Raw genomic sequence first — 15,196 nt, forward strand, 5'->3', positions numbered from 1 at the left:
GCAGTGAAATGATGATCTGAAATGGATAATATATACAGGACACCGTTTAAAGACAAATTTGAAGACAATTCTTGAAATTCATTACCTTCATAAATATAATAACTTGTAGAAACTTAGTTTCAAAAACCAAAATGGCCGCCAGAAGTATACCCTATTCCATGAAAATTTGATATTATTAGTTTTTCTTTTTCATAGAAGTAAGGGATTCAAGGGACTATTAATGGTACATAGACATCGTTTGAAAATGCATTACTAAGCTAAGGTTATGTATCGATGATTGAAAGTTTAATGTTCAACAACTGAAAATGGGAACACATTGACACACAGAATGGTACATCAGAACCAATGCAATTAGTAAACCTCTGCACAACGTTAACTCTATAATACTAGTAAAGAATACGGAACTCTAAAATATGCCTATGAATATTTTTATTTCTACAAGTATATATATATATATATATATATATATATATATATATATATATATATATATATATATATATATATATATATATATATATATATATATATATATATATATATATATATATATATATGCTCCATGGCTCACAGTGAATGGCTACATATAGTAATCAAGATAACATACTCACTGAAATTATGGTTGAGTTTCAACACTCTTTATAGCCTGATATGGCAATAAATGGAACTTAGGATACATATTGAGATTACCCAATGTATGTTTTTCAGAGCTACACGAGTTCTCTTCGATGATTTTTGAGACAAATATGTCTTGAACAGATTACATGTTCTTCTGTCTTAGATCTAAGATATAATGGAGACATTGAAGAAGGACCAGTTGATTGTTTAGACATGTATCTTTCAAAATCCCAAGTAGAAGAAGAGAACTTGTGCATTGAAATATGATATCACATGTAGAAATTCACCACGATGTGTCCTGTGCCTTTCTGAATATGAATGTTTAGTGACAAATTTAAAAAACTGGTGACTAAGGTTTCTTTTATTGTATTCTTTTCAAACCAACATTACTAGTAACCACATCTTTCTGTAAATTTGAGTTCTTATGGTCAAATACAGCTACACCATCTCATTGTGCCTCAGACCATTACATTTTTGCTGATATACTACAATATATCAAAGTTCTCTTGTGAGAATATTGATCGTTTCACGTACAAGGAAACAACAGAGATGATAAACCAACACAAAGAAACTTGACAATCAAGACTGGTGCATTTCGAATTTATTGGTAACCAATACTGTTATAACATATCTGATTATATGATTATACATCACTACCATATATTCAGTCGAGTTTCGTAATTGGAATAAAGTATGGATGATCCAATATGAAACAAAACTAACTACCACAAAAACATAAGCTGGACACTATCACTATAACAAGTTCGGTTTGTAAATAACACCGTGTATGTTGATGGATCATTAGGTGTTATTCCCCAATATTTGTCTTCGTTCAGACAAGGGAAATACGAGGACCTAACCCTTAGGTCACTAGTATTTTTTGGAGAACAACACGATTATATCAGCGCCAGTAATGTCAAAGAAAAACCGCGGAAAGGAATGACAATTTTGAAGGTTTTAACTCATATTTTGAACACAGCAGAACGAGTGACGTAGTTAGAACGACCAGAGTATATATTCCATATTTTTGTTCAGCTTGACTCATACCCGGTATAATCAACCCTATTTCGTTTTCCTCACTGGACAAACAATTATACTGTATTGGTAAATTGCATGAAGTGCAAAATTTTACTATCAAATGCAAGTCATGGAAATCAATATTGTGAAGTGAATACATGTACAATGTTTACATTGACAAACAATTCCGACAAAACGAATATGATCAGGATAATGTAGGTGAAACAGTCATATACCCAGGTGCAACCTTTCCTGTATACGTTGTGGCAACGAAAATAGAAAATGCCCGCTTCTGAGTTCTAATGCCGAGTAGGAGTGTTGCCGTAAACAGGTGTGTGTTGTTGAAAATTCTATACATTTATGTTATCTTTGCGACATTGGAACACGTCCAATCAGAGCCTCCAAATCTTCGGCCACCATGTTAAGGTCAAGCTTTCTCACTGCGCCAATCAGTGCATCCCATGTTGCCTTTGTACCATTTTTCTGTATCCATGATGACAGCATCGTCATTGCCTGTCTGATAATGTCTTCTGGATAACTTTTGACGATTTCATCGAGTTCATCTTCTGATAGTTGAAGCATCAATCCAACACTGTAAAAATGTGATCCAAGATGGCGGGCTACGAACACTGTGTCTGTCTGTTGTACGGAACCTAAAAGTCAAATAAAATAATGAACAAACATTGATTTGTGATATGACATGTAGAGCCTTAATCCTGAACATGATGTGTTTCGGTTGTGTTAGATGGAGGGGGGAGGGGGGTTACTGAAATTTAAGAGGTAAGTCTGAAATATCGTGGGACGAAGTTTATTTACGGATGATATAGGGACTGTAGGGGACTTTTTCAAGTATAAACTTTTTCATCCAATAAATTTATTCACTATATATTGGTCAATTATTTAGGAGAAGACAATGCATCTATTAATTAGTGGTCAATATTACCTGTAGGTAGTGTAGTGGCAAGTTTCAATCTTGAGCGAAAGCTAGGTTTTGAAGCTGTCACCGTGTTAACACTGTACTGGACAGTGTAACTGGAGTACTATATTTCGATCAGACAAGCACAATATCTTGACAGTAAATTGTTAAAATACCAATAATTAGACATTGTACATGTTAACCAATGGTCCATATTATATTAGGCGGTACAGGAACAGGTTGAAATCGTGATCGCCGTAAGGTGTATGATATTATAAGTATAAGCTATTGTACCTAACAAAACGTTTTCAGTTTCAGTTGTAACTAGTCCAGCTTTAAGTTCAAAATGAAAAAAAAAAATATCTGCCTTTATATAATAGTTAGACGTGAGGTCAATATTGCAGGAATGCAAGAAATATAAAAATTCAAACCAATTCCCTTTTAGCCAGACAATTTAATATATTTTGTGCAAATACATCAATTTGTTCCAATATATTATTCATCCAGATCATCTAATGAGAGAGAGAGAAACCAGGTCATTGGCGTTGACTTGTACCTTTCAAAAGACTTGAAGCCATTACTACATTACATGTTGACGAATGATTGACAGTACATTGATGTAAACAAAAAATAGTGTCCAATGTCACGTATACACAACAAAGTAGACAACATGCTGAAAATATTAACGATGTATAATCCGCTGCATTGAATACATTCACCTATATAAAAAATATGATGACTCCATTGATCATTTCAAGAATTCATTGCATAGACCTCACAACATACCCAGAATGAGATGACTTGATATGTCTGCCCATGAGCAGTAGGGCAAAGAAAACACAAAATCGTCATGAAGTTCCGACTTCGGTACTGCGCATGGCCCTAAGACTTGTCTTGGTGTTAGAATCTTGGTAGCTCTTTAAACCGAGGTGATATTTTATCTTTATTTTATTTAAGTTGATAACAGTAACCAATACAGGTGTAATAAAGGCAGAAATAAGTCTGACTGGGCGTTTTCTTTAATATAAGAATGGACATAGATTGATAACGCCCATCAATTAAAACACTTCATTGACCAACACAATATTTATCCAAACTGTGGTAACATGATAACTTGTGATAAAAAATTCATCATTCGGGATATTTAATTTTGCAGCCAGGAGTTAGTTGTCATGGTGATTATCATAATGCGTAATTATGTACCGAGACATACTCATATCCGAAGTGGAAGGTTTTCAGAAGTCGATGAGAGACACGTGATCCTTTGAAAAGAGATTGATAAACAAAAAAAAAGTTTTTACATAAATTAAGCGTAGTCAAATGTCAAGGTGATTTATGAACTTGGAAATGAAAAACAGTACTAAAATAAACATCAAGGCACAACCAAACAAACATATTATCAACTGCACATAACCGCAAGGAAAGAAAAAAAGAAGAAGATTGGAAATTATGTATTACCAATTTGTTTGCCTTACCGTATGGATTACTTGCATGGAAGATACTTCGATTTGAAACAATTATAGATCTATGTTTAATAAATTTACATACATACATGCATACATACATACATACATACATACATACATACATACATACATACATACATACATACATACATACATACATACATACATACATACATACATATTTTATTTATTTAGAAGTGACATTGGCAACGAAATATACCAAAAGAAACACTGATGTTTACAATGTCTTGAAAATATTAAGTATACATTAAGCAATCTCTCCTGGATATTCTGCCAAGTACATTATAATATTCAGTGTTACGTGCGATCCTCCGTGTCTGCGACTCCTACGCATACATAAGATCAATAAAACCACGCCGGTTTTGTGTGTGTTTTGTTTTACAAATGATGAATATGTCGATTGTCAGAAAACTTACGTGTCGCCATAGTTATCTCGGCATGATGTATCACAAGCTTGAAGCAATATATGTGTTCTGACCTGCTTATTAAGTATCTCCTTTTCATGAGTTGCTCATCTTCTACCGCTGACTCTTTTAATAAAGCACTAGGAACAAATCATAACTCTATAGTAGATACAGGAATACTACCTAACACTGTGAGCAGAATAAAGATTGATGACGATCAGATACGCACGTAGGCCAGTTACCATGACAACAGATGAAGCCTATTACACGAATGGGGATTGGGATGTACAATTCCATTGCCCAACAGCTACATACTGTGTAAGTACTATAAGTAATGTTAAAGTTTAATATGATAAACATTACGTACTTTTAAAAAAAATGTGGTGACTACCATTATTTTACAAACGTTCTGTTATTGTATATCAAGCAACTGTGTATATATATACTGTTTATCAAGTAACTGACACTTTTCGTGTCCTGTTCATAGCTATAGAAAATAACTCTCTTTACATAACAACGTGCTTTCCTTGTTTCACGATACTGTAGGGTAACAAGTTCCTTTTATGGAGTTTGTATTATGTGTACCACTATCCTGTCAAATCTGGGGGATTAGATAGGATGGCACGGCTTTCATACTATCAAACATAATGTTGAAGGACCTGCGCCTAGAGGAGGAACAGTTATGATATCTATGCTGCCCCCCCCCCCACTGTAACAGGGAAGTAAAACATTTCAATTCATCCAGTATATATTTCCCCTGCTACAATTTGAAGACAATGACAATTCAAGTACTTACATCGTTTCATTCGGTGATTTTGAAGTAAATAGTATTGCTGAAGACAATTTCATCGCAAAGTAGCCGTTGGTGGTAAGATGTACGTTTTAATATGCTAACAGCGGAATATGAAACGGATGACGGGGGCAACTCAGCAATAATTGCATACACTAAGATTCCACTGCTATCGACAAAATAAAGGTTGCCATGACGACGAGTTCTATAATTTGACTGCCTGCCCTTGGGCACTAGTATAGTATTTCTACATTTACATTCGATGATTTTCAGTTCCAATCAATTTAAGTTCCGTATTCTAATTGTATTTATCTGTTGTTATTGACGTTCCAATTGCCAACGGACTCGGTAACAATGTAACAGATACACTGTTTGTATAAAATAAAATAAAAATATGTTAATTATCACTCGCTTGTTGTTTTGTTTTACGTGAGCAGATACTTAAAAACACTATATGATAGTTGATTGTTCTACACAAGAGTAGCATAATTACCTCCTAAACCTCTCCCTTTCCCTGCCCCCCCCTCTCTCTCTCTGTCTGTCTCTGTCTCCCTCTGGGTCTCTCTTTGTGTCTGTCTGTCTGTCTGTCTGTCTGTCTGTCTGTCTGTCTGTCTGTCTGTCTGTCTGTCTGTCTCTCTCTCTCTCTCTCTCTCTCTCTCTCTCTCTCTCTCTCTCTCTCTCTCTCTCTCTCTCTCTCTCTCTCTCTCAGGTCTGCTTTCATTATGTTCGCCTACACTTGAGATCGTCAATTAACATGTTTTCTGATTTAGACGAATAACTCACACAACAAACACACCGATAAACTGACCTTGAACCGTTGATTTCAACTCGACACGTTATAAATCACACATGTGGACAAGAAAGTCAAGTTCAGGGCCGGCACTTACATCTTTACGACATAATTTCTTATTTTGCTAAATTATTTGTAGGCCACATGCTGCTCCACAGTAGGGGTGTGCTCGGGGAATTGCACTATACACTGATAGATACATATATCAAACTTGAGCGGCACTTTGGAGAAACGGAGAGAACCGGTAGTATTTTTAATATGATTGTAATTTGAACGTATTCAGACCTAGCTATTGGGATCCAGGGGTTGGCACCTCCATTGGAGGTCTGCGTACGTAGTATATAAGTGATTTTCCTCGCTCTCGAACGGCAAGTTCTGTATCCTTCCCTAACACGTGAGAATGGGTTGCTTCAAGAAAGCCTCAAGATCAGAGGAAGTGAATGTCACGTGACTTCACAAACAGATATGGTACTACAAATGTTAATAGGAAATAAGAGTAACCGAAAAAGCCCGGATGTTGTATGATATGAACAAAGCAGTAATACCCCCTTTGATTTATTTGTTGACGCAGGAGTCATTTTGTTTTCTTGTTAATGGAATTGAAAGCACAGTTGAAACAATAGGGACGAGATGGAGAGGAGATATAACAATATGTATCCATTGTCTTCCCCATATAAATGTACCAGTTTATAAAGCTATACTAACTTACTATAGTTGTATCACTTCAAATATGTGAAAATGCCCAGTGACTGTCTGCATTGTAAAATATGTTCGTATCGTTGTTTGTAGATGGCGATGAACCATCGCCGTATATGCGATTTTAAATTCTCGCTCATAGGCATGTAGGATTAAAAATGCAGAGCACGAATTCGCTACGAGCAGATATTGAATGTTATTATGTTATCGTGAAATGTTTCATTGCAGCTTCGTACCTGGAAGTTGAAATAGAAAACGGGTATGCTACTGAATACGAAAAAGCGTTGATGTGCGAACATCTCTACCTTCATTATATATATATCTATATTATCGCTATAAGTTAATAGGCATTTTATTGACAAAATGAACCTCGACCTGAATCATTGACCGAGAAGTACCAATCGGTTGAACTTTCACTTACAACAAAAACAAAAGCGTGTAAAAGTCACCTTACAGGATAAGATCTGCCTTAGGCAACGCAACTGTGATTGGTTAGATTGAGTGTTACACGACTTTTACATGCTGTTACGGTTGTTTTTTCGTTTTGGGCCACCTGAAGATCGGATGGTACTGTCGCCAATGGTTTCTTTGCAACATCAACAAATCGCGGTGAAGTTGGTTGATTCTTTTATGGTACTTCCGTGTCAACAATCTATTTGAAAATTTAGGACAAGTTTACATTTGATGTCTTTCACTGTGGACTACATCATTTCCGATGATGAAACACAACGAGACACGTCATTTCGATGCTACGCTACACTGTGAATAAGAAAGCTCTAAATACCACTGCTCAAGAAATATGGAGCTCAGTCATCACAAGTTTGTCACAACATAGCGTCAACTCCCAAGTGTTAACAGTAAATTGAAATTGAAATTACAAACACAGTACAATCTAAAGTTACAGAGTCATCATGAAAACCACAGGGGCACGTATTATTGCTTAGATTGCTGAAATATCGTACGAATCCTGCTGCTACAAATGTATCAATCTCTATACTAGTACAAACAACACTAGTGTTTTTCCTTACAGGTAGGAATATATAATCAAAACGTTGTTATAGGTAGCCTGTAGATCAGGAAAACAACAATCTAAGAAATACTACACGCCCCTATGATGGAAACCCTATACAACCAAATATTATGTTATACTTATAGACGGACACCGGAGAACAATTTTCTTAGTCTTATCATTTTAGCTGCCATGTTTTTATTATTGACTTTTGATAATGGACAAGTAAGATTGTCTGAAATGAGGTGAATATATCCAAAAGTTATGAAGAAAGAACATTTTCTCTTCTCATGATGTTCGTGGTAAAAAAAAGTGTGGTTCAGTGGTTTTCCTTCTCGCTTGTCTTTACAAAGTGTGTTTGATTTACTTTCCAGTTTTCCATGTTGGAAAACGTAGACCGAGGCGATTATAGAGGTATTTTCTCAATTTAGTGCAGAAGGTACTGGTGGTAAAGTTACCAGTGTACATTATCATAATTTGCAGTGTGCTAGGCCCTTCTATACTGCTAATGTAGCGGTCCAATATTGTCTGATAGGCTACCATTTCCGTTTGGATTTGAAATTTTCAACTGCTTTATGGGTCCTATAATGATTCCAATGTCGTTAGAAAGTTACACTGGTAGAACATTACAGCTTAACAACAGCTTAATATTACCATTTTCATAATTTGCAAAAATGTATACACTCACCACATTTGTAGGTACGACAAGGTATGTTGTTTTCAATGTCTGCAATGACTTCAGCAACTTCTAGCAGTGCAGCTAATTTGGGTTGGTTTGAATGGAATCGTAGAGCTCTGACTAGTATGTTGAACGCTCTATCGGTACTGCTCGTTAGAAGGCCGAGAAGTCTCTTGTTGAAATCCCTGTCTGTCCGGGCTCCTTCCTGCCGCATCGTATCCACCATCTCAAGTGTCAACAGCCGTTCTTGTATCAAGTACGGGATGAAATACGTCGACTGCATTTCATTCATCAGTCGAGTTCGATTGGCGACGAGGATTTGACGATGCCGCTCCAACATGTCATCTATGTTTTGGTGAACGAATTCCTCGTTGTGCGATTAGGCTATGGTTGGAAACTATGAACTCTACAAGTTGACGATCTTTCAAGAACGTAGAGACAAACAATTACGCGGTCACGCTCATTTGACCGATTTTGAATTTCTGAATGTTAATGACTCGGCGAACATGTCCCCCGGCTGTCAGTTGTCAAATCAATATACTCGCAGAAATACAACTTCTCTTAAACACAGCTGCATATAGATAGGCATTTTCATTAAAAGAGTAAAACTTCTCAAATGTCATGTACAGAAGAGTTCTATTGTGTAATATACTTATGCACTTACTGGTTGTTCTTCACGTGAGCTATACATGCTGTAATAACTATTCCCTATTGACAAGCACCTCACGATTTTAGCAATTTTTCGTAAACGTGATTATTTAAATTTTAGATACAACTATTGACAGTGATTCATAAACAACAATAATCATCGTGATTTTCGAGCAAAATAAAGTTGAGATGTACTAGAGATTTCCATAAAAGCAACACATTTGTTCCCGTATTTTTGGCGGGAAAATGGGTGATACATTGAAAACACTAAGTGATTTTCGTCAAACTTGATACAACAGCCCTTGGCGGGGGTCAGGTTGCTCGTCCGCTATGTAGAGGGAGAATCAAATAAGTGTTTTTAATAAACAAGATCGCTTATAAATATCTGGACGTGTGAATTCTCGCCTTACACTATCGACTTATCCATTAAACCGTTTGCTAGATCACTCTAATTTCAACCCACGGGGGTTTCTCTTTCATTTCTCTTGTTATTTATTTTAGTACAATAATTAATTGAGTGAAATACTTGCCATGCCACACTTCTCTGGTGTGTGCTCTCCTTAAGAAACGCATGCTGTTGCTATAGTAATGCAAACGAGCATTTGCATTCCGAGTGAACATGTCTCCACTTACCACTGCACTACCAGTACTTACCGATTACTGGGTCGTTATGGCTATGCCGGAAACGGTACATTTTAAACGTTAGAGGGCACACTATTTGTGGGTGAATTTGATACCTTGTCATAATTGTTAGTGCCAAAAAAAGTGTTATTCTGTTAAATATGGCCAGTAGTTAGATATACATCGACCATGACAAAGATAAAGATCACTATACGTGCAAATGACATGGGTAAACAATGAAACTTTTTCAGATAGGACTCTTCCAATATTTGTAGACTGTAAAAACTCAGAAATGGGAATACACCGGCCAAAAACTTTCCTCCCCGAGAGGCTAACACTCAGTTTACAACTAGCTGAGTATAATTTGCATATGTAAGAAAAAGAATTGACGTCACAGTAGGAAAACAAAGTTGTAGAGTTAAACTACCTGTGATATGATGTGATGTGATGTGATGTGATGTGAGTGTTTTATAACCTTACCTTGCATGGAATACTAGTGGGGGGGGGGGGGGGTAAATTGACAATAAACAACTGCAAACCACTTAGCCTCTAACAGGGCTAATGGTATTCAGCGAAACAAAACGAAACAAAAGTAAACGGAACAAGACTTATGGTATTCCGCGAAACAAAACGAAACAAAGGGAAACGGAACAAGACTTATGGTATTCAGCGAAAGGAAAGGAAAGGAAATCGTTTCATTTCATTTCGTTTAATACCATAAGTCTTGTTTCATTTCGTTTCGCTGAATACCATAAGCCCTCTAATAGCCGAGTTAATGTGATTCAATAACATGTTATGGTTAAGTGACAGGTTTTCTTTCTTCATCAATATTTTCTATCCACAATTTTCATATTTTATTTTTGATTTAAATTTTATTTAAGTTTAATGATTTCATTTTCATTTGACCATTGCAACCTCCATTTATACATCAGGTAGTTATTATGTGTTCAACTAATGTTCCTAACACCTGATGTAATTACAAAAGATATTGAAAAGGACAAGCAAAATTCACATGAAACACAGCACAGGAAAGAAAACAGATCCCCTCATTTACCGTTGAATCATATACCGCCTCTTTGGCAAGAACTTACAATATAGGCCACACAAATACAGATCGAAGAGTAAAAATCACAGGACAGACACAAGTTTGTTGACATTTCACTTAAACTGATTTATTTACATAGTGAACCTTCTGATCACAATACAACTGGGGTGGCATTAATCATCTGTTATTACAATTGACATTCATACATAAGACCAGTTCAAACACTGAAAAAACTCACTGGAGAACTTCTAAATACTTATGTATCTGATACACAAGAAAAGTACATTTTCACACTAATGTTCAGTAAATGTTACATTAAACTGTATGAATTTTCCAAGCACTGAGCACAGCTTAGCACCTGCAGTTCAGTATTTGTGACACTGTAATACCATCAAACAAAACACAATAGAATCTCCATATTTTTTTTTTTAATCTTTAAAGTTTTCACTTTCAAAAGGTCAGTAACTGCTACAATATCGCCCTCTGTGTTGAAATTTGTACAATACTTTTGTATACTTTCACAATTCAAAAACACATTTTTATCTACTGACTCATTACATGGACTAAATGACATTGGCTAATGTACTCTTCAATTACACTTTTAGAGAACACTTTTGGAAGTCCAAAGATCTTCATGTGTACTATTTTTTAAAATAGGATATCCATCTATCAATATCTATCCAATAGACCTTTTGCTTAGAGCACCCTCTGGCAGTATATCCCAGCTTAGAGCACCCTCTGGCAGTATATCCCAGCTGTGATGAAAATAGATAACAAGTTCCATCTTCTGTGAGACTACTTCACTGACCTAACCACTGTTGGTACATTTGAGATTTACAATCTTTACATATTAATTCATCAACTTAATTCTGTATGAGATGATTTCAGTCTGAAAGACCCATGCTTTCCATCTCCCTTACTGCAGTTCACCACTGAGGGTGCTGTCTGCGGATACTACTAACAGAAATCTCTACTGTCCGTCGATGAGGGCGCTATTTCTCATTCAAAGCTACACTTTACTGTTGCCCATCAATGAGGGAGTGCTCTCTCATTCATTGTGATACATCAGAGGCCCATCACTGGGGGTGCTGTCTATTTGAAAAGGTTTGTTGACTATATAATTTTGACCATATCTTAGCGATGTGGGGTTGAGCAGGGGTATAAATCATCAACTTTTTTTTTTACAGATTGATTGTTAAATAACAATAACTTTATGCTCTCAATACAATACATCAAATTATTTTCTATAATTACGTGTATGTTGAATTCAACTACAACTATCTCTCTAAACATAACACTTGCTGCTCCATCACAGAGCCAGCTTCAAGCATCTATTTTTATCAACAAACCTTTTACATCTGTTTATGAGCTTCTCTTGGAACCAAAGTTTTAACAGTACCTTTTCACCAACTTTCTATTCAAAACTTACAAAACATTCACTGAAAAAATCTAAGTACATCTGACTCAGGTAAATAAATTTACTAAATAGTTTACAACAATTTGTGCGATAAGATAAAATTGATGGATTTCAACTCCAAAAATGATGACATTCCTGTCACATAACATTGCAAATCCCCCCCCCCCCCCAACTTTATTGACCCTTCTTATTTGGAAGCTAAGTCAATTCTCAGTACCTGTAATAGCTATTTACATCATGCTAGGGGGTCAAAATAGAACAAGATCAACTTATTCTCACAAGTGCCTATAGTAATGCACGTGAAACGTGTGGAGCAGAAGTTATGTTGTTGACCAAGAAATCAAATATTCCTTATTTTCATGATGCACCTAGGTAGTAATATTCTATTTCAGGTACCGAGAATTGTAAAATGTAGAAAGTCTTCAGGGGAGCTGTAAAAATCAGTGTGCATCAAAATCAGAAGTAACCAAGGAACATGAACTGTATATGTATTAGCCTAATGTACATTGCAAGCAACTCGCACTTCTGTTTCAGACTTCAAGTAACTCAAACTTCGGCTTCAGACTTCAAGCAACTTGCACTTCTGCTTCAGACTTCCAAAAAGTCTCCACTTTTTGTCAAAATGTTTACAAAACTTCAGGATGAAAGTTTCTATTTTGCACAAATGATTATTACAAAGGCTGATCACTTTGCTTAAAATGAATTAATGTTCTTTTAGTTTTACTTGATCAACAAACACTTTAGCCTTCCTTACATAAAATTGACATATTTCGTTCCTTTTTTTATTAACAAATATCTCAACCTTATATGAAATTGACATAATTTTGGTCTACATTGTTAACAAGTTGAAACAATTTTGATTTCTCATCTGAACCTACAAGGTAACCCTTGACCCGGACATTTGTTTGTCTTGCTTTTGAGGGAGCGGCATTTAAATTTCCATATGCAAAGCAGCAGTAAAATTCTTAACTTCTTCACCCTTTGAATGCAAACACCATCAGCATCTCTAAAACATGTGCTTTTTCTCATACACATTTCTGATTTGGAAATGTCTGACACAATCTGCACCCATTTCATTGTTCCGTTATTTAACCCTCACTGAAAAGAACTAAATAAAGATTAAATTATACATATATAGAAAGTTTTATGATTTTTCTTCAAAAAAATTAAGTAGAATGTAAATGTATTTTACAAATAATGGGAAGCAGGAAATATAACATATAGCAATCAATTCACTCTAAATGATTTGAACTTGAATTTAACTCTTGAAAAAAATTAAATGCTTGAAAATGTGAGTGTAAAATGTTTCAATGTGATGTACATAAACTACCTGTTGGCCCCTCAACTACCTTGATTGGCTGGTTAGAAATGCACAATTGTATTCTATCAATAGCATCTTGGTTTACTGAGTCAATGTGACCGGCTGTAGAATTCACATCAGTTCTTGACCTAATAGATATTAAATCAAATAGCGCCCTCTAGTGGCACTGACTGATGAATGCACATGTATTACTACTAGTACTATAACAGGTATCTGCTTGATTCTGTATCAATTTCCTAATGAGGAATTGTACAATAACAAAGTAACTTATAAGGAAATGTACAACCTACTTATGTGGAAACATAGGATCACCTTATATGGGAATGCACAATCAGCTTAAAACATGCAATCACCTTATAAGGAAATATGCAATCACCTTATAAGGAAATATGCAATCACCTATATAAGGAAATATGCAATCCCCTTGTAAAAATATGTAGACCACCTTATAAGGACACATACGATCACCTCAGGCAACATTATTACCTTACAAGGAAATGTACAATTCTCTCTGTAAGAAAAGCACACCTCTATATTGTCATTGTTGGGTGAAATACATTCATTCACCGACATTACTCATAGAGGGCGCTGTTTTGAAGGGTCTGTTGACATCTACAGTCTGTTCAAACTAGACTCTAGTTCTGGATCAAAATAACAGGTCATTATGTGTATATTCACAGACATTGGAGAGTACATCTTATACACTGGATAAAACACCAACAATTATTTACTTGTCAATACCTCTTCAACAATTAGTACACACACAGTATTCGTTGTCCACAACAAAACACCCAACCATTGCAGTGACATATTGATATTCATCGTAATTCTATATTTAGGCCAAAATTTACCCACTCGGCTAGTAGTACTGTCCTTGAAAATCTCAAGCAACCTACATTGAAGTAAGCAGTACATCTATTGGCTAAACTGATGGCAAGCAACCACTCAGAAGCCAGTTTTTCTATCATTTACCAATTACGTTCCCCCATTTTAAAGGTATGCATCTTCTTTGTAATTTTGCTTCTAATGGTTAATAAATGCTACAACATCTGGAGAGAAAAAAAAAATTGCACACAAAAAAAGATTCATCAAATTTATAGCGCTACTTAATTTTACAATGCTTGGCATGAACGTTTCTACTGCTAAATATTTGATCCAAATTCAGTTGCATTATATTGTTCTTGCAGTGTGGACCAAGTAGTTGAATACTACAGCTGTGTGTTTCCCACACAATTTTCAAATCCCAACACAGAATGTTCATACGTACATTGGTAATGTTCAAAACAGATAGCCTACAATATACAAGATTCAGTCACATTATACCACCAGGCGATTTTGATCCTTAAGGGTGACAATGTACAACTTTCACAAACATACCCCTTCATTTTTAACATATCAATGACTTTTTTTTATAAACAAAACACTGGAATGTTACCAATAAAATGCTGGTAATAACAACCTAGAGCCAGATCTGGTTTTTCACAACAAATATTCTAGTAACATCTTATAACTAATACAGACCAAACATTTCCACATCTGGAAGCACGTCCTCACAAATAAAACATGCAAGTATACAAATGTACTGAAACCTTATTTAAAAAATGGCCACAACTCATATTAGTACATAATATTAAATAATAACAGTCTTTGTTTATGATTGCACAGCCTAGGTTTGAAGCAAACAAATTTGCTGGTTACTAGTAAGTTTTGCTTTGGCACCCTTGTATATTACATGAGT

The sequence above is a fragment of the Glandiceps talaboti genome, chromosome 13 (genome assembly GCF_964340395.1).
Source record: "Glandiceps talaboti chromosome 13, keGlaTala1.1, whole genome shotgun sequence".
NCBI classification, from domain to species: Eukaryota; Metazoa; Hemichordata; class Enteropneusta; family Spengelidae; genus Glandiceps; species Glandiceps talaboti.